Genomic DNA, 10,973 nt, shown 5'->3' on the forward strand with positions numbered 1-10,973 from the left:
TACATACATACATAGATGGATACATAGATAGGTAGATAGATAAACAAATAGACAGTTGATAAATGATGAAAAATACAATAGAAAGATGATAAATCATAGATGATAGCTATAGATAAATGATAGGGATAGATGATAGATAGATAGATAGATAGATAGATAGATAGATAGATAGATAGATAGATAGATATCAGAAAGAAAATACTCCTTTATGCAGTTGGGTAAAATCTGCTCTATTATTTTCTAGGCTATGATGACAAATGCTGTAGGCTGGATTATTTTACAGAAGGTTACTCCCCATAGTTCTGGGGGCTTATCTTCCAGGATCAGTTAGCAGCATGGTCCTCAGACAGTCACTGTCTCACTCAGGCCTCACATGGACTTTTCTTTATGTGTATAGAATCCTAGGCTCTCTCCATGGCTCCATATTTCTCCTCTTATAAGAGTACCATTCACACTAGATTACAGTCCATCATAACAACGTCATTGTACCTTTAACGATTCTCTCAAAATATGAGGTATGAGGACTGTGAGGTAATATTACATACTAAGGGTTAGAACTTCTACACATGGGTGGGAAAGAAGCATTAATCCTCCAGAACAGTTGTCATCCTTAGTAACTTTCCATCATGACCTAACATCCTGGGAATACTATGTGTCAAACTCCCTCAACAACCCTTTAAGAAAGCCAGAAATTGGGTCAGATTTGATGGGTACACTTCATGTCAATTCATTCCCAATAGAGCTAAGCCTCAAAAAAAAAAAAAAAAAAAAACAAAACACCAAAAGGTCTAAAAAGATAAGAGACTTTTGCCTAGAAGAAAACCGAATTTATGTGAGAATGAATTTGGGGTGTGCAGTTTCCCATCCAAAGCCAATGAACTTGTCATAGCTTGGATAATCAATGTCTTTCTGACTTTGCTTGAGGCACCTTGTTCCATGCAGAGAATGGACATGTGCAGAGAAAACATGTCTTTGCCTAATACAAGGCTGCAAAGAGTCAACACAAACTCCCCTGTGCGCCATCTGTATTAACAGGGAGAGACGGAGACGGCTTCCTGCCATGAGCAGCAGCAAAGCTGACCCTCCCAAGTCCAACAATCCTGAAACAGGCCCCATGTGTGCACTTTCTACCTAGATGCCCTGCCAATTCCTGTTCAGAGGTCTAGCCAGAACAGGCAGGGCATTCTGTTCACAGGTGGTTTGTTTTTCCCTCTTCCAAATTTTCTAGGCACCTAAACAAATCACAGCACTCCTCCATCTCTTATCCCTCCCTCTCCCATCAGTCTGCCAAGGAGATACAAAATTGTAGCTATGTAATTGAGTATCACTTTGTTACTTTACCTGAGATTATATTTCCAAAGACTCTCCCAGCCCTATCATTCTGAGAGCTAACTATACCCCAAGGTCTTCTCTAAGCAAAGATGTTGGATGCTCTGGCATCATTGTGGGCTCAAAACCAGACCACTGAGCCCTCACAGGCATGCCCGCATTGTGTCTTGCCTCCTCACATCAGCTAAGAACATAGGAAGTTCTTTTCTGGCACAACTCAGAAAAAGTTTGCACATTTCTGCAGGAACTTTTGTATATCACTAAAGCAGAATATCTTAGTACTAATTCCCAGATTTTTCCTTCCTGTTACAAAATGGTTCTTGGTCATCAATAAACCATACAGTTTTATATATCCACCAAAATTCCCACAGCCACAATTTCCAATAATCTTACATTTCTTACTATCCCCAAATTCTTAGCCCAAAACAATCTATCAAGTAAACTCTTAGAAAGGCCATTATGCAAGGACTATGCAAAGGAGTGAGAACAAATACCCTACAGGCAAAGGAAAAATAAAAGGATCCAGACATTGTGGTACCAGAGAGAAACCCAGTTCCAGTGGCAGTGACAGAAGGAGCAGCTATAAAAGCCGCAAGAAGAGCTTGGGGTGAGAAGCTGGGGAGCTTCCCAGAGGCTCCCAGGCAGAGGAGGTGTCCTTGTCTCTAGCTCTGCCACCTATGCTTTGCTTTGAGGAGTTTTATTCCTTTGTGATTTCCACTTTGTTAATTCACACCTCTTAGAAATTAAAAATGTGAGCCTTGGTTAGAGCCCTTGATCAGAACAGCAAATGCAATTGTGGAAAACCCTTATCACCCTTCCCCCAGTAGATATATAGAAGCCTGGAAAAACTCTGCATTTTGGAATCAGGAAAGTATGGTTTTTGGTCAAGTCTCCTTCCTGCTATCTGTACAAAAATGTTCAAATTAGTTCTATCAAATTAGAACTTTCAAACTTCATAGAATATCTGTGTTCTTGTATTTAAAATCAGAATAATTCTATCAAAAGGTGATTTATAAGATTAGGTGATCTGCTTCAGGGTCAAGCCTCAAACGTGATCCAGGAAAAACCCAATAGCCAAGACAGAGAGTCCCCACCAGTCATCAATGCCAGCCAGAGCTGCATAGCAAGATCCTGTCTCAAGGGAGAAAAAGAAGGAAGAAAGAAAGGAAGAGAGAAAGAAAGAGGAAGAAAGGAATGGAGGAAAAGAAGAAAAAACACTTTCTTAAAACAACTAGGGACATATTAAAATGTAATCTAGTTATTAGAACATTTCATTGAGTTTTTGCTAATTTTTTTAAGAGAGAATGAGTGAAGTGATGTGATTTGAGAAGAATAGCCTCTTTTCCCTCGTTTTACTTTTTTATGTGAACAGGTGTTTTGCATCCATGCATGTCTGTGCACCACATGTGTGCAATGCCTTCAAAGGCCAGCAAAGGGCATCATATCCTCTGGAACTGGAGTCACAGACAATTGTGACCTGCCAAGATGGTGCTAGGAATTGAACCCAGGTCTTCTGAAACAGTAATTCTTGCTCTTAAACTCTGAGTCATGTCCCTAGCTCCAGGCCATCCTGTTAGGAGACAGCAACTGAAGTCTGATGGTGTCTTACAGGTTAGTTTCAAATGGCAAATATGTTGCCGTACACCACAAGTGACAACACACAAGAACTTCGGTGTAGTAAAAAGTCTTCAGTTCTGAGATAACCACAGCAGTAGTTGTTTCCAGAACCACAGGTGAAGGTTGATACTTCCAGACCCAAAAATTCCCAGTACAAGAGTGAAGGCCAAAGTCCCCAGGCCCTTTTCTCCAGCCCACACATGGATGATTTCTGCTACCTGCAGAACCAATCTGTCTTCTCAGCACACTGTGCTTTTGGCCATGATCACTCCAATTAGCACACAGAGGGTAATTTCTGCTCGTCTCCATTTTCTACCAGCCTTCGAGCTACATGAGGGCATATCTCCATTTTCCTTGTTGCTCTAAAAACACCTAAAAACGATGCCTGATGCACAGTAATTTCTTAGTAAATATTTTTTGAATTAATATATAATGGCCATCTTCCAAGAGTAAGATACACCATCTTTTCCCCTTGCCTACTCGGCCCTGTCACAGGATACAACAGAGCCCATGAGCCCCTGAAAGCGCCTCTCTGATCAACATTTGCTGAGTTACTCTGTAATCAGAGTTACTGCTGAGGCTGCACAGTCTCTGTCCCTGTCAACAGGCATTTTAAAAGTGCTTGTACGAACCCATGTTTGCATGGTATGATCTAAATATACTGTCCTGCTCATCAACGCATGTACTGTCTCCCTATGCTTTGCAGACAGCAAAAAGCAGACATATCTACCATCCGCTCTTCACTCACAAATGTAAATAAACATGATTCAGGAATGATTGGTTTCACTAATCCAGTATAGACGCGTTAAGCAGAATATCTCCCCATGTATAAGCGTGCTTGATGACATATTGTCCTTATTAAGCTGTCATAGGCAAATATATTTGCTGTATACACTCACAAATTAGGTACATATAAGTTGTTCAAAATGTTTCCTAGCATATGTGAAGTTGGGTAAGGAAAGGGGGTATTGTTCTTTGTACTACAGTGGCTAACAGTGTCCGTTAGGTCAGCCAGACTGGTGGAAGGCATTAAACAGAAAAGAAGGATGGCGTCAAAGAAGGCCTGAGAAAAGAGGAGGGGGAAACAAGGCAGTCAGGCAGTTCCCCAAAAATGTTAAAGCGGGAATAAATGCAAAGCTACATTTCAGTAAGTAGATATGATCCTCATGAAACACAGAAGAACAAATAGCAGCAAGGAGAGGAAAGCAGAAAGAAACGATACTCCAGGGTCCACAAAAGGAGCGGGTATGAGACACTGGGGTGTGCTGAGAGGTACAGAAAGCCAGCCAGCCAGATCCTCCCCCTAACTCAAACCTGCCTGCCTCTCTCAGTGCCCAGTGGAGCACCCATTAGCTGGATGACACACCAACCTCTGAGAGAGCTCTGACACATGACGGAGGAGTCCTTCTGATAACCATAATTCTTAATGAAGCATTATTCAATAGTTTACCTTTTGTGCTGACACAGGCTTTCATCAACTCACTTTGTTTAAAAAAAAAAAAAAGAACACGCCCAATGGAATACTCTCTTCTCAAAATTTGTAACTGAAAATATCAAATTCTCCTCCAAGGAAACTTGAAATTTTTCTTTGATAATTTGGTGTAAGAAACCAACACTATTTAATCCATTTCCCAATCCATTAAACCACAAACAAATTCTCCTAAAATTTGTAGAGAAGTCTTCATGGTTTTGGTTTAAATATATAAATTAGCTGCCAATTAGCATAAATACTGGATCTAATCTGCTATTTATGGGAATACTTTCCTGGTTATGTATCAGCCTAACCCTTGTAAATACTTTATATTTTTATTTCAAATATTTTTAATTCATATTTTTGAAGTGCATAATTGCTTACATCTCTAGATCAATCAGAGGAAGCCTTTTTTTTTACATTTTAAAAACGGGCTTTTGAACATGAGATACAGCAGTAGTAATTTTCTGGGGGAAAAAGTGGGGGCGAAGGATAAAATGAAAAGAAAACCTCATGGCTATCAGGCCCCAGGAAGGTTCCTCCGCAGCAACCTGTGGCCTGCCCACGAACCTTAATTAGTTTGAGAGATCATGATATAGAGCCTCTTCAAACTGGACAGGAGTGGGAGCTCTCTGTGGAGAAAGAGGGCAGGCCTTTGTACCAGGTAATTTAAAGAGCAGCAACAGGCTAATATGTAGACAAGAGAGGGTGAAGCATGTGGTGTGGTTCTCAGCGGAGCAGCAGGCCCCTAATGAGGCCCAGTAGTGGATAGCAGCTGGTAAACTTGGGCTCAAAATAGGAGCCTCTGAAGGCCTTTATTTGCTAACAAAAGACTGCAAATTGCTCAAAGGCCCGAGTAGGCAATGAGAACATGCTCATATGGTGAGCCGGTATATAAATTTTCAAAACAAATATTACAATATATAAATTTACATTGCAATGAGAATCAGAAGAGTCCTATGATTGTCGACATTTTGATAAGAATAGGTACAGAAATTGGCTATTAAATTTTGTATAAGAAACTCACCACCTGCTCTTCGGTCCATTCTGGAACTCCCAGACCGAAATGCATGCAGCAGTGTGTGCTGTGGCCGTTTGTACAGTCGCTCCTCGCACTGCCTGCAACCCCAGACCCCCGAGAGCTAAAGCACGGTGTGGTTTGTAAAGGAGTGTAGAATCTCTGCGTAATGAAGTTTCTTTCTAGCTGCCCAATGACAAACTAACGATGTGACAAGTCAGAGTGGCCGCAAGAGAAAGCTCAAATCTCTCGGGTTAACAGAAGTCCTAGACTGGCCTTGGTTTTACGGACAGGTCCTAGATAGATCGCCCACAACCTTTCCGTACTTGTGCTGATTATTTCCTAGCAGAAAGCCTTCTCTTTAGCCACTGTGCCGTCAGGACGCCACAAGCAGGAATTCCCAAGAGAAAACACACAGATGCGTCCTAATCTGCTTGGTAACACACTGAAATTTTCTACCCATTCTTTCCTAGTGCTGCCATTAAGCAAGCCCAAAAAAATTGTTTTGATAACTCATACCTCTTGAGAAATTTTTTCAGTGTTACAGAGTTCTAATAGATTAGTGCAAATTGTATGCGCTCATGACGGACAATGTGCTGATTTGACATGCATGTCTATTATGAAATGACTACCACCATCAAATTAGTTGGCACCTCTATTACCACACATTGTACAATTTTTTTGACAAAGCCCCTATTATAAGTCACAAATATTCTGTGTGTGCTCTTTTAAGTGAAAGTGAACCCTTACAGATTCCAGATTTTAAAAGAAGGACCAGTCCTAAAATCACATGTCAGTGGACATGTGGGCTTTGTTCATTGTTTTGTGATAATCAGAACAACTCACGTAATTTTAGAGGGAACCTGTAAACATTTCCTGGCACAAATTTTATTCATAAGCCTTTGATAGCTATTGAAATGTTTGAGACACTTTAATTATAACTCCATTATTTACAACATAGAGATACTTCATATATCTTCCACGAACTCCCAATCAGCATCTAATTCTTCATCCAAGCTTTTCCAGACCTTTACACACACATCCCTTCTGTAGCCATCTTTTTTGCCTGTGCCAACTCAGCTCTTGGTTAATAGCCAGTACCTGCCTGGCATCTCCACCTTATGGAGGGAGTTCAGGCCCCAGTTCCTCACACCTGGCATTCTCTGCTACATCATTCTCTGGGCACTAAAATGGTCCCTTCAGCTGACAGACACATGCAGCGTTGAACTTTGAACTTGAGTCCCAGCTATCCTAGAGTCCACACTTGTCCCATTCCGTTGTGGCTGCTACATTCAGATTTGCAATTTTCCCCAAAAGCCTGTGTATCACAGGCTTATCACTAGCCTGTGTTTTTGTTGCTAGACGGGGGGAATTTCAGAAGGTAGGGCCCCATGAGAAACGAGGTTAGGTCATTTGGGGAATTCCTTTGAAAAGGGATGTTATGAAAATGGTCCCTCCTCTTTTACTTCCAAGCTGTCAGGATGTAAGCAGTCGCCTCCAACTTAAACTTCTACCAAGATGTACTATGCTGCCTAATGCAACAGGACTGTGCCCAAGAACAGAAACATCTCAAACTCTAAGACAATATACATCTTTCCTATGTTTAAGTCTATTGCTTTGGATATTGTATCACAGCAAAAGAAAGATGACTAATACAGTGGCCAACAAAAATAAGTCTCCTCAGATACCTCTGCCTCTTGCATGAGGTCTAGTTTAATCATTTGTGTTTTCCCATACTGTTTTGTAACTGGCACACATGTGTCTTGATATCGAAGTATACCATAGAGAGAAAAGTATTCACTAGCACACAAGCAATTTAAGAAAGACTCATGGAGGGCTCTAAATGAATAAAGCATGGTGCTATGGCTTCTTGTAATACAAATATGCAAACTTGAAATATAATCCAAATCCTAGGGATATCTTTCTCTGTTGGTATAATTGTGCTACCTCTTGTTATTATAAAGAAAAACTTGATCTAGTAGGAACAAATGCTTTCGCCTCACTCATTATACACCCTGCCTTTCTTCCCCCCTTGACTAGGCAATTCATTAAACTTTATTCATTGTTCACAGTGTCTTGAGTAGCACCCTCACTGGAAAGCATCTCATCGCTCATTGGTGAACTGGCTGAAAATTTGAATGATGGAGAATGTAAGCAACAATTATCCTGGGGAAGAGGGCAACGCCATGTAGCTTTGCCTTTTCCTGCTGTCATCACATGCTCCTACCCAGAAGAGACTGCTTCGTTCCACTTAAGTCCTGGTGCCCGCGAAACATCCAGAGAAGAAAGTCCCGAGGCAAGAACAGCTTGCTTCATAAACAAAGTACACAGAAGTTTATCTTGCAGATCAGGAATTTTGGGTTGGTTTGGTTTTAGCCACCATTGCTCATAATCTATATGATAGAGAACTGAAATCCTGGTCTCTGAAAACAGACCCATGCTTGATTTGTGTCAATAAATGCCTGTAAAAGTGAGCAAGAGATGCCAGCCCCCACCATTCCCTCTCCCTCGCACAGCCCTCTGAAACCCTGATGAGCTAAGCCCATCAAAAGTCCCCAGTGGGTGATGCTTGTTCAATTACAAAGTCTATTCAACTTAATTATGGATCATAATGAAAATACCTGCCTCAGGCTGTAGAGTGGTCCAGTCCGAGGTGAGAGAATAGGAACTACTAGGCAGGGACCCAGCAGAACACCAGGCAGCCAGGGTTGGTGGCCTTAGGGGTCAGTCGTTTGTCACAAGCTGCAGTTGCTGAGCTTCTGGTGAAATTGCCTCGCCCCTGAGAATCCACAGTGCTGCTCCCCTACTGACAGATGGAGCCTGCGTTAAAATATTCCCTGGCTCTTAACAAAGAATTCAATCTTTTACATAGTTTTGTTAGTTATTAGAAACTGCTTTCACACATAAAAGTGGCAGTTTCTAAGGTAGACTTTGAGCAGTCTTGGCCTTTCTTTATCATAGGAAAGCCTGGCATTAGTGAGTGTGGTCAGAGTTATCAGCGTCTAGCTCAGCAGCCATCCTCTTTGGAGATTCTTTTGCTCCCACTGCCACTCACACCTGAAAAAAGCATTATTAATCGGACTTTGCTCACGCTGCTCACGAACCATTACAATTATTTTATCAATCCTCTCCTTGCCACCGGGCACAGGGCAAGGAGAAGCTGCTCTGCGTTGTTCGGTAGCACACACGCAGCACCGAAGGCGGTGTCTGCCGTGAGAGACACCTGTGAGTGCACGGTCAAACTGTGCAGATGACGCTTCAGTGCTGCCATCGGGGTGTCTGTTCACAGCTGTGGACATGTGACAGGGCTTTCCCAGTGTTCCACGGCTTACTGTCTGATAAGAACGGCCATCACACCAAGTATAGCTTATTCAAGTGCAGAGGAAAGATGGGGAAATACCCAGGGGCACTGGAGAGCTTTGCCGTTCCCATTTTCAGCTTGCCCCGAGGGACAATTTTAGATGGCAGGATGACTGTCCTCCTTGCTGCCCTTAGGTCCGAGCATGAGTGAAGCATGCCTCTCTTTAGAAAGTCAGTCTGCAAGCAGAGTCCAGAAGGGCAGCTCCTGCGGTCCTTACCAGTGAATGCAGCCAAAATAGCCACAGCTCACGCTTTCCTCTACCTAAAAAATGTTCCCTCAATACAGGGCCCCAATTCATCTGCTTGTTTATTTTTTTAAGAAACATTTTTATTTACTCTGACAATTTTATACATGTAGTCAATGTATCGTTACCACATGCCAATTCCTTGGCCCCCAACACCTCCCCCTCCCGTCTCCACGTCCTCTTGTATCTTTATAGGCTACTGAAATCGATTAGTCCTGCCCAGATGTACATGGCTGTGAGGACATCCACTAGAATGTGGGCTGCCTACCAGCCTTGATACTCCCGAAGAACAAAATGATTCTCCCTTCTCCAGCGGGCAATTGCCAATTGCCAGCTCCTCAGCTAGGGATGGCACATCCCAAGCCCTCCCCGTCCGTGCTAACGTGCTGACTGACTTACTGTGCACAGGCACCCATGGCGAGCTGGAGTGTAACAGCCGTGACGTGTCCAGGAGACTGTTTCACAGCACTCCTCCCCAGCCTCCTGCTCTTATGTTCTTTTTACCCCCTGTTCTATGATGTTTCTTGAGCCTTTTGAGGGGGTGCTAATTTCTCACTTGCCATTCCAGGCTCAAGTCATTGTCTCCAGAAAAGCTTCCTTGACTTTCCTTCCCTGTAATATTTCTCTCTCTTATCACTCACCACATTATATTTAAATGATCCATTTAGTTGCCTGTTTCCCTTTATTTAATTAGCTTTAAAGTATCAGAGCTAGGTCTCCTTCATCTCTTCACCCTTAGCCTAATGTCGGGCAGAACGGTTGTTCCCACACATATGATAAACTCAATCAGTGCAAACAGCTCTTGGGAAGAAATGGAAAGGCTCACCCTGAGGATGGTACCCCCGCAGGACAGAAGCCACAATGAGACTGTGGAGGGCCAGAGAGGGGCCACATGTGCACTGAAAGTACACAGGACAGGTGACAATAGTCTGGATAGTCTTGTCCAACTGAGGGCATAAATTCCATTCAGCAGAAACTAAACATACTAACTGAGAGAAATCTGTGGATAATAGGGGTTAACAAAAGATCTGTAGAGAGCAAGGCGTCACCTAGAGTATTGCATGTTGTGAGAAGAGATAGAGTCTTGACAAAAAGAAAAAAGAAAAAAGAAAAAAAACACCATCTCTGGATTGAAAGGACACAATAAAACCCTATGAAAGCAGAACCTTGAAGTCCGTTAAATAATTACACTATTAATGACAGTTTGTTTCTAACTGGTGGTTTTTCCATTATGATAGACCAGAGTTTCCAAGAGGAGAAGATGACGTCTCAGTGTTGGCTTATCTGCAGCAGCCTGTTTTCATTCCACCCTCATAATAAAGCTTTCTGAAAGCTCAAGAAATTCAGCACCAAAAGCTATAGGAGGCATCCTAAAATCCAAAATAATGTAAATATATGTAGTTCTCTTCACCTTCATAACTGTGGATTCTTTTTGTTAATTAATTAGTACCTGATATTAAACTTATCACAAGAGAAACTGCTTTTTTATTTAAACACATTTTATTTCTAAGTTAATATGCAAAGCAATTGGTTCATTATAACAGCTGTAAAATGCATATTAAATTAAGTTATCATTTGTGTCACAAAGAGAAAAAGCCTGAGTTAAAACAAAAAAACAAAATCATCTTTTTCAACACAAATCCCAAAAAAGTATTAATAAACAAGGACAACTTGTAGCTTCCAAGGTTAAATAAGCCTTGTAAACCCCAGGTCAAATATAAGAGGACAGGATCTTTACTGCAGGATTCCTTGAAGACTTCATTATATTGATATGTATTATGAATTCTAAGAGCATCGTATATGATGTAGCATTTCACCAGCCTATTTAATTACAAACCCCCATTTTATGACTTACACTTTGGCAGGCACAAGCTAAATTCTATGATCCAGCTGGTTGTTACCAGGAGTTCTTGCAGAAGAGGAAGATGCTAGT

Source organism: Meriones unguiculatus, chromosome 6 (genome assembly GCF_030254825.1).
Source record: "Meriones unguiculatus strain TT.TT164.6M chromosome 6, Bangor_MerUng_6.1, whole genome shotgun sequence".
Classification (NCBI taxonomy): Eukaryota; Metazoa; Chordata; class Mammalia; order Rodentia; family Muridae; genus Meriones; species Meriones unguiculatus.